The sequence below is a fragment of the Pteropus alecto genome, unplaced genomic scaffold (assembly GCF_000325575.1).
Source record: "Pteropus alecto unplaced genomic scaffold, ASM32557v1 scaffold312, whole genome shotgun sequence".
Lineage (NCBI taxonomy): Eukaryota > Metazoa > Chordata > Mammalia > Chiroptera > Pteropodidae > Pteropus > Pteropus alecto.
The window spans coordinates 2,796,824-2,806,050 of record NW_006433948.1 but is presented as its reverse complement, the minus strand read 5'-3'; the positions used below and the strand labels follow the sequence as shown (position 1 = coordinate 2,806,050).

Here is a 9,227-nt window from a genome sequence, read left to right as displayed (position 1 = left end):
TCTTTAGCCATCTTACCCATTGACGTAGTCACAGTCTCAATGTTCATATAAGCGAGCCTTTGATTACCTCGATGGATGAGATCGTTAAAGGAAGGAAAGATGTAATAATAAGAATCAAAGTGTGGACCCTCTGCATTACCTGGTCTGCTTATTTAAAATAGATTCCCAGATCTACTTAATCCATTTCTTGAGTTAGAATCTTGGAATCTGCATTGTAACAAGCTTCTGTGTTACGTTCATTAAGTTTCCCCTGATATTATGTATATTAATGTTTGAGAGAGCCCACCGTAGAGAGTGAATATAGACGGAATCACCTAGAAGGCTTCCTTTTCCACATTTTCTGTAATAAACAGGTATCGTTTTAAATGGAAAACATCTTTTAAAATATTGGATGTTGATGTTTAGTGAGCTCAGGTCCATTGTTCCTCTGTGCACCATATACCCTCGCATCTGCCTTTTCTATAGTGAGCCATCTGCCTCTCCCGCCCCACCCCTGCATGTGCCCAATCCTGTCTGGCTTTCAGAATCGAGGAGCTAAAGGAAGAAAAGCTTAATAAAGAGACTCGAGGTCCCATTTTATCTGGTGCTTCTTTATTGGTACCATTTCCCATTCCTCCAACAGTAACTAAAAGTTGAAAACGAATTTTCAATACATACCCTTTCATATTAACAGTTACATGGCAGATCGGTGCCACATTGCCTGTTCGTGGATTGTGGGGACCGTAGCCATGGATTTCCCAAGGCAAGGAGCCCCTAGAAAGCTGGAAGCATTCAACCCCTGTGCCCTGATTCCTTCGTCAAAGTGTGTAACCAATGACCCCACAGAGACAGTGAGCCGTAAGGGTTGTGCTTAGTGTGAAAGGGAGCATGGGCATGTGGAGGGAGAACTCCAAGTCGGTCACGTAAGGGACCTGCAACCTTTCCCCACTTCACTCTGCCTGCCCTGTCAGCATTCCTACAGGAAGTGGAGCTATCATCAGGGCTGACCTTAAGCCAGAGCGTTTAAATGTTTTCCATGTGAGATTTGGGTGGCGATAGTCAATCTAGTTCTCCCTCTCTCCCCTCACCTGCATCTCTTTCCCCCGCCATCACGAACAACCTTTACGACTGCCGTGCCTTGTACCAACCCAAAGAGTTCCAAACTCCAACACAGAGATGAAACCTCAGCAGAGCAATGTCCATTCTGTTACCTCATGTCAAGGACACTGTTTTTGTTGATCCCAGAAGTAGGCTGAGGCCATAATTCTTGGGTTTACTCAGCTCAGATAGTCAGAGAGCAGATAGGGAAGATAGAAGGCTTGGTCCACAGAGACGGAGATGACCGGGCAGAAGAGTCGAGTTAATGCCACTTGGGGGAACCCTGGCCTCACTTTAAGCCTTTCTAATCTGTTTTGTTCCTGTCCCTGAAACCTCCATGACTCTGACCTTTGTGTTCTTTTCCAGGCAACCGGGGCAGTGTCTAAACGAAGACAGGAAGCTGCAGTAACACGCAAAACAGATTTACCTTTAGGGAAGTCGCTTCTTGACCCTGGATTCCAGACCACAGTCTTTTCAGTCAGCTTACATTTTATGAGCACTTACTTAGACAGGTATTTTGTGACTCTGAGATAAGAAGTTGGGTAAGAGTTCTTGTCCAGAAAGACTTCGTGACTTGGTGGAGAGCATGGAAATATTAATAAGTGATTACTATATTATAAAGTGCAAGCACTACAATAGAGTCCAAAAGCTCAAAATGCCAGAACTGAGGGGCTGGGATGGGGACGGAGGCCTTGCGCCCAGCCGTGGGAAGCGAGGGGGGTGGCAAGGACAGGGGGCCCAGCTGATGCCTTCGCCTGGTCACTCCCTGCTGCTGGTGGCCTTAAGGGATGTCCTCAGATTCCCTCTTCTCACGCCAAGATCTTGGAAGATAAACCGAAGCACATTAAAATGTAGGGGAGTTTGAGCAAAAATCCATTCTGATCAGGCACTGCCAAACCGGAAGTGGAGAAAAGGCAGAAGCAAAGTAAGAAAATTATTTATTTGCTCTAGCTTCAAATTCAGTTGTCTGTCTGTCCTATAGGTCACCATCCCATTAAAGCCACATTGTCTAATGGCCTCTCGGTTTAATTAATTTAACAACAAATACACAAACGTTTCTAAATGTGTCTGTATTAAACTAAACAGTGGGTGCATACTGATGTCTCCAGCTCTTCTCCATCGGCACAAGGACTGCTTCAGCCCTTGTCTTTGTGTGTCTGCAGCCTCTCAGCCTCTCACTCCAGCAGGGAGGCACCGGGCTCTGCAGTCCACCATCCGGTTAACCCTTCCGTGCCAGTATGTGTGGACAGCGCTTTCAGAACTGCTGGCCTGTGCCCACGCGGGAGAGAGGCGTGCCAACTAGAATGCAGCGCTTACGTGCTGATGCTTTTGCCTGTAATCTTACAGACATCACTCATTTCCAGTTACCTGGTGTGAGCCTTCGCCCCCACCCACTTCGGTACGTTCGTTTCGTACATTCGTGACGCAGTTAAATTCTTTCTTCACATTTTGCATTCTGACCTTGTATCTCTTGATCTAAAAGCTTTTTTTTTTGGTTTTAATTGCATACGTTGAGTTTCACTCTTTGTGTTGCAAAGTTCTGTAGGTTTTGGAAAACGTGTAAAGTATCCACCATTACAGCCTCAGATAGAGAATAGTTTCACGGCCCTGAAATATTCCTCCACGTGCTTCTCCTATTCAACCCTCTTCCTCCTCCCCAGATTCCTGAAAGTCACTGATATTTTCACTGTCACTATAGTTTTGTCTCTTCTAAAATGTCACGTTAATGGAATTATGCTGTATGTAGTCTTTTCAGACTGGCTTCTTTCCCTTAGCGATATACATTTAAGGTTCATCCGTGGTTCTGCCTGGTTCGACAGCTCGTTCCCTTTTATCCCATTGTCTCGAGCTACCATGGGCCGTTCATCCATTCACTTACTTTGGTCGCTTCTGCTTTTCAGTAAGTATGAATAAAGCTGCTATGAACATTCATGTGCAAAAAAAAAATCCCTCACAGAAGAAATATTTGAGCTGAATACTGAAGGAAAAGGAGGAGTTTACTAAGTAGAATGAAAACGGCATGATGAAGGGCAGAGTCGAATGAAAGAGCATGGCGGGCTTGGGGCCATCGGAAAGTTCTCTCTAGTTGGGGTGGTACATTTATGATGACGAAGCTGAAAGGTAGGATGGGGTCAGCTCATCAAGACTCAGGGCGTCTGGGCTTTATCCTTAGAGACTGAGGTTTTCTAACTTCACTTGCTCATCTTCTACTTTCACTGTTTTCATTTCTTAAATTTAGGCAATAATATCTTTGAAATCATGACTCTAATATATGTTCTTATGAAGACCGAAATAGAAGTATGCCTCTTAAAATTAAAATATATTCATTTCTGTGTCAACTGGTACACTATGAGTGTTTAGAAAGATGATTCTGAAAGCATCGTATGAGAGATTTTGGGTCAGAGAGTAAAACGCGATTATTTTAAAGGCTATTGAGATGACCAAGTCCTGAACTAAAAGACACCTTAATGACAGGGGTGGTAAAGGGAGAAAGGGATTTAAAAGGGATTTAGGAACTAGACTAGACAGGACTTATGCTTAATTAGAGGAAGGTAAGGGATATTTACGAATTAATAAATATTGGATTTGGTGAGCAATTAAGTAGAAGGGCGGAAGGTTAAAAGGAAGGATCTCGAATTACTCGCAGTTCTCTTGTCTCGGGAGTGAATGATGGCACCAGTTCACCGAAGCAGAGAATAAGAGCCAAAGTAGGTTCGAGGAGAAAATTTCCCTCAAAAAATTTACTCATTTGCGATTTTCTTTTAAATTACAATTCGGTTCTAAACAAGGCAGTTGACTGAAGTTTAAATGACAATATGTTCTTACTGTAACAAGTGAAATGAACCAAAAATACAAGAGGATAAAGTTAATGATACCTCCCCCTTTTTTTACCATTTTATTTTATTATTAGTCCCTCCCTTTCCGTAAGTCCTTCTTTCCCATTGTAGCACCTTTTCAATGAGCGTATATGCATGTATATACACATAGGTATATGTGCATACGTGTCTCTGTGTGTATGATTTTGATGATTACTTTTTTGTAAAAAATATATATATTCCTGCCACATTTGCCCATCCATTCATCCAGTGGTGGGTAAGCAGATTACCTGTGTGCACCCAAACTTGAGTAGAGAGCGAAGTATCCACATAAAATTATTTTGAATTTTACATGGGAGATTTGTCTCTTTTCCCTCATGTACGTATGCATGCAGGAATGTGTGCATGTTTGTACATATGCATATATTTTTCCATCTAAGCATTTATTTATATCAGTATAGACTCATGGATATTTATTTTATAGTTATATTTTATACTCATATTTTGAGTTGCCTACTAGTTGGCTCCTGTGTCCCTTTGACACGCCCCCATCATTGTGGATTTTTTTTTTCCTTTTGAATACTCCTTTCTTGGTACTACCAGAAGATCCAGGCTCGTCTTGTATATTCCTGCCCTAAACTGAAAATCCCTTCTTTCTGCACTAGAAAAATTGTGTGTGTTTTTATTCTGAGCTGCGTGGTTTCAGATTAGAAATCTGCCATCATTCAGACTGATGTTTTTGATAAGTAGTGCGTCTTTTCTCTTTGGCTGACTTCAGGATTTTTTCTTTGTCTTTCATCCGCAGAAGTTTAATTATGACGTGTCTTGGCATGGGTTTTTTGGTAACTCATTTTTTCTAATAACTGCATATTATTCCATATGTAGAGATATCACAATGAAAAATATATGCTTTTAAAATATGATCACCGATATACAAATATACATCTAAGGAATATTTGTTGCAGTATCATTGTTAGTGGCAAAAAATTGGGAACAGACTGTAAGGTCAAAGTCAAGGTGCTATTCATTTTAGGGGAGGCCCTCAGAGCTGTGGGTTGAGTCACTCATATTCCTGTGCCAGGTAAGACTCCTCCCTTGTTTGTTTGCAAGCTCTTTCAGCCCCATTCCCCACTCCCATGCCCCCTTCACGCCACAGGCAACCATTCCTTAATGTCTTTTTTTGTTTGAATGTATTCTTATAAAATGCCATTTGTTGTTTTATGTGTGTGTTATTTTAATTTACATAAATCGGATTGTATTAGACATTCAATGTTTTTTTTTTTTTTTTTTTACCTAGCACCCTATTGTAAAGGACATTCCTGTCGCCATCTCTATCCAGGTGAGGCATCCCTTCTGTCTGCTGCACAGTGCTATCCCGTTTTTCCATCCATTCCTCCGGGGCTGGGGAAGCAGATTACCTCTAACTTCCCGTTAACATGGGCAACAATGTGATGAGCATCCTGGTACATGGACCCTAGGGACCTGTGCAGCAATTTCCTTGGCATATAAGGGACATATATTACATTTGAACAGATATTGCAATATGGCTTTCCTAAAAAGGTCATAACGAGTCATACTTGTATGAGCAGTGTGCGAAAGTGCCTGTTCCCCCTAATCTCTACCAACACTGGATGTTATCTTTCTCATTCATTCTTGCCACTCTTTCTGAGAAATACTGCATTTATTGCATTTTCCTGGCTGCTAGCTGAGCTTGGGCATCTTTTCATAGGTTTTTGTCAACTCGAACTTCAGTCAACTGCCTTGTTTAGAACCGAATTCTGAACGTGCTGAATATGAGATGACCTATCTAGTAGGCAGCTCAAAGCGTGAGCCTGTGGTTCCGAAGGAGATTAGAGTCACGAGGTGGCAAGTCAGGAGCCGCCGGCTGGTAGGTGACAGCCAAAATCGTGTCATTGGGATCTCAAAGACAGGACCATTCTAGAAGACAGTGTGAAGGGGAAGGAGCTGAACAGAACCCCCGCGAAGTCAGCATTGAGCAGCAGGTGGAGGAGGAGTGTTTGGATCTGAAATGCTGAATTAGCTCAGTAATCCCTGCAGTAACCCTATGAGGCAAATAACTGTACCTGCATCGTGGGGAATGGCAGACAGAAGCTTAGAGAGCTGGGCGGCTTGCCCAAGCCCCGACCCGCGGGGCGTCTGAAGGCCTGGTTCTCTGGCCGCCGGGTGCTTCGGGGTAGGGGCGAGGCTGCGGCGGGCAGGGCGGCTCTTTCTCCGCGCTGACCTGCTCTGGAGCAGGGTCTCTCGGCCCCAGAACTTGGAATTTGCAGCTGGGTAAGTCTTTGTTGGGCGGGGGGTGCGGTCCCGCGCTCTGTGACATGTTTACCAGTATCTCTGGCCTCTACTCGCTAGATGTCAGTAGCTCACCCTCCCTAACTCTCCGTATTGTGACAGCCAAAATGTCTCCAGACGTGGCCAGGGGTCGGCATCAGCCCTGCTTGAGAACCCCTGCTTCGGGGGTTCACAGAACAGTCCCCCCTCGGCCCGAGAGGGGCGGTCACCGTGCGTGTTGGAACTTTCTGACAAAATCCAGGCCCTTTCTGCTACGGAACTTTGCTCTAGGTCCTGAGGCTGTTTGGCCTGGCCCCACTGGTTCCCTATGCCCTAAGGAGATGCCTGTCCTATCTGTGGGATCCTATCCGTGGTTAAAGCACTGAGGTCGATGTATCTGAACCCAGCCTCTTATCTGCCCCAACCCCGGGGTTCTCAAAGTACAGCAGGGATCAGAATCACTTGGAGGCCGGCTTGCCAGATTTAGAGAAAATCTGGAAAACAAACAACAAACCAGCCAAAAAAAAAAAAAAAAAGATGCCCAGTTAAACTTGAATTTCGATATAAAGAAGTCCTACATATTGCAGGTATTTCTACTAAAGAATTATTTGTTATTTATCTGAAATTCAAATATAACTGGCTGCCCCTCAGACCCTCACACCCCACCAAGGCAGAGGGATGAAAATGGCTCCAACCTAAAACAGCGTTCTATTTTTCTAAGTACTGAACCACTTGATCAGAAATCCATGTGTGAAAGAATATGCGTTTGTACTGATAATAGTACAAATGACATTTGAGCACGAATACAAAAGCAGTCCAAAAGGCAGTTTAGGAAACTTTATTCTTACCGTTTACCAAAGCCTAGTGTGAATCGTTGCTAGTTTTAAGTCCATCAGAATGCCTCGCTTTATACACTGATTCCTGAGAACTATGCGATTATCATAATTCTTTTAAAAAAGTAATTGCTGTTTTTGCTAATTACAAAAGTAACATATGCGCCTCGACTTTTAAACAATCTAGAAGGTTGTGACTTTACAAGAAAATTCTCGATAATCTTAGGCACAAAATGAGCTGTTAATTATTTGCTGTACAATTTTAGAGGCCCTTTACATAGTGCTAACATGGATAATTTTATTTACTTTTTACCAAAAAAAGAGTCATTACAAACTCATGAATTTGAATATATTTGATATTTCAGACTCGTCTAGTGCATTTCCTACCCCAGGCCTGGAATCAGCTACTTCTCCAAAACTCCCTGGTTTCTTTTTCGTGGGAAATGGTATTTCAAGGCCACAGTTTGGACGCCGGCAATGCTCGTAGCTACAGGTCAGATTGTCATTTCTAAGCCATTTGAGAAAAAATGCCTCGTGAGTTCACACTGGTACTGTAATTGAAATTCTGGCCTTAATTCCTATCTGCTATCTATATCTCCTTTCTTTCATATTTGAGAATCTTGCTTCCCAAAGATATACGGGATAATAGAATTAGAATACCACGTAATTACTCACTGGCTTCATCCCACTCACGTACATAACTGTCCCAGAACAGCTAATACTTCTAGCAATTACATACTGTACTCCCTTCGAACCGTCATTGAATCTTTGTCCTACAAGTATGTGTGTGTGTTTATCATATTTATTTAATGCTCACTACCAGTCGTGATGTGAACGTCTTTCTAATCATTCTGCTTTTCCGAAGTTTATTCTCTAGTACATTCACTAGGAAGGTTTATGAGAGCAGTCTTCCTGAATGGTTGCATGGCAATAATTGTTCGTAGCCTGTGTTCTAGAAAGTCAGTGTATCTGTTTGCTCGGGCTGCCGTGACAAAATATCACAGACCGAGAGACGTAAACAACAGAAATTTATCTTCTCACAGTTCTGGAGGCTAGAAGTTTAAAATCAAAGTGCTAGCAAATTGTGTTCTTCCTAACGCCTGTGTCCTCGGCTTGCAGAGAGGCCACCTTCTCTCTGTGGCTTCATAGGGCCCTTCCTGTGCATGCACACCCCTCGTATCTCTGTGTGTCTAAATGTCCTCTTATAAGGACGCCAGTTAGATTGGATTCAGGCCTCATCTTAAGTTTATCACTTTTTCAAGGCCCTGTATGCAAATATGGTCACATTCTTAAGTACTGGGAATCAGGAGTTCGACATAGGAATTTGAGAGCGAGGACACACTTCAGCCCACACCGGTCAGTCCGTTTGGCTGGACATCTAATCTTTGGCTCACATTTCCTTTCCTGTGTATCTTGAATACATAACTTTATTGTCTTCTGGCATAAACCATCGCCGTCAATAAACCTGATGACTGGCTGATTTTCTTTCCCTTGTTCTTTTTGCCTGGAAACATATTTTTTTTCTTTAATGTCCAGTAATTTTACTGCGATATGGTCATTTGAGGTCGATTTTCTCAGTTACACAAATTGCCTTAAGTGTTGTTTCAAGTCGTTTTTAAAAGTTAAAAAAAAAGTTATTTCAGGAAAACTTTCTTATAATCTTTATTATTTTCTTCTGTTCCCTTGCTTTGGATTTCTTCTATTTATGTTGGATTTTTTAAACTGTCTTATAAATTTATCACTTTTTCTCAAATCCAAATTATTTTTATTTTGTCTCTCTTAAGGCATTATGTGTTGAGTTTATTCACTCTTGTGCTCCTTCTAGTTTAGAATTCATTTCTGGTCTATGGCCACGCCACCCTGAACGTGCCCGATCTCATCTGATCTCAGAAGCTAAGCAGGGTCGGGCCTGGTTAGTACTTGGATGGGAGACCACCTAGGAATACTGGGTGCTGTAGGTGTTAAAAAAGAAGAATTCATTTCTGATTTTTTCTTTTATTTCCAGTTCTTTCCTTAGTTTTATTACCTTTTGAGTTTTTCTAATTTTTATTTACGTTCTTTCCTATCTTAAATTTTTTATTAATGTATTTTTACTTGTTTTAAAGTAGCAGGTTATAATTCTCATGTTTTATAGCATTATATTCTGTGCTTTCATTGTCAACAGATGTTATTTTCCTTAGTCTCTTTTTATTATAATAAATATAGCCTTGAT

The 9,227-nt window shown here is 42.0% G+C and overlaps 1 pseudogene; it reads left to right on the top strand.

Moving 5' to 3' along the window:
- The first annotated feature begins 8,857 nt into the window (after window positions 1–8,857).
- Window positions 8,858–8,976, top strand: LOC112477170 (annotated as a pseudogene).
- The last annotated feature ends 251 nt before the right edge of the window (window positions 8,977–9,227 follow it).